We start from the raw sequence: 1,375 nt of genomic DNA, 5'->3' as shown, positions 1-1,375 counted from the left end.
TTTGTTACAACAAGAAGACGCCCCTGCTGTTCCCTGATTGGTCGTCCTGCGCGCCTGTGTCCACTTTCTCTATTCCCATTGGTCAATATGGCTATCTATCATAGCGGAAGTGCCGCCTTGAAAATCAATGAAAAGTGAACGAGACCTCCAGAGTGAAAGCCGCGTCAAGTTGAAGAGGGAACGTAAATATTTTACCGGAAGTAAGGACCCTTTCTCTTCAAAGTAAAAGCAAAGAATAACTGCAAAACACAACCGTTTCTACTGTCTATCGTGTACAAATCATTTCAGAACCAAAATTACTTCTATTGGCAAAGGTATGTGTACACATACGAGGTCTTACATTGCTGTCAATGTACACAGAACAAACATAAGCCAAAAGGACATCGAGCTCAACTCAAAACAGACACAAACTACCACACACAGATACACACATAGACACTAAGAATAAAATAAAATAAAAACATTTGTACAGCAAGACAATAGTGCAATGGAGCAGAGTGCAAAGAATGCTGGAATAAATGTTTTTGTGCAGGTATTTTATGTAAGCCTACATTAGGTATTTTTGAGCAGTTTACCATTTACTATGAATACGAGCAAAGTTTGCACTTTTCATGGGACAACATGTTGTTAATTTACATAAGTGCTCCCCTTTCTTATAAAAAAAAAAAGCATGTTTATGTATATTTATTTAATATCTTGCCATTTAGCCCACTCACTTCAAAATGTATTTACCTTATTTATTTTTTAGGCATATAAATGCATTTCTTGACCGTCCTGTTTCTTATTCATTTGACATTTGTCTCACATACAATGCAATAGTCGAAAAGTTCATACTGGTGTTCGTTATTCATCATTGTATGTATGTTTGTTTGTTTGTTTATTAGTGTTAAGTAGAGCTTGCAACCTTTTATCTTGAAAATCCTGATCGGAAACAGCTTTCTTAATTCTGTAAACTTGACCCTGTGCAGAGCAGGACCTCCGAAGAGAAAACGGAGCGTGAACCCGGTTGTTGTAGGCTACTATTTCTCTGGTCCGTTTTCTATCCGTTTTGGGGTTTGACAGCTGTTTTAGTAGCGGCTCCTCTGTTCGCCTCGTCTGGACCGACTAAACGCCGCGCTTACAGACTCAAAAATGGAGATAGAGAAGGAAGTAAAAAGGTAAGATTGCCCCCAAAGTGTACTCGGTATCTCAGACTGACGGGGTAACGCCCTGAAAAGGTGTTCGGAACACTGGACAGGTGGCGAGTTAAGTTACAGTATCCCAATCAAGACGGTCATGTTTGATCTTCTGCTTTCATTTCTGTTTTCAAGTCATGTTTTTGCGTTTACATTTCTGGGAATTAAATTCTATAACTATTACATGCCACTAAACAGCA

Source organism: Micropterus salmoides, unplaced genomic scaffold (assembly GCF_014851395.1).
Source record: "Micropterus salmoides isolate LMB-PRFRI ecotype aquatic unplaced genomic scaffold, ASM1485139v1 Ms_hic_scaffold_8, whole genome shotgun sequence".
Taxonomy (NCBI): domain Eukaryota; kingdom Metazoa; phylum Chordata; class Actinopteri; order Centrarchiformes; family Centrarchidae; genus Micropterus; species Micropterus salmoides.
This window is presented reverse-complemented; position numbering follows the sequence as displayed.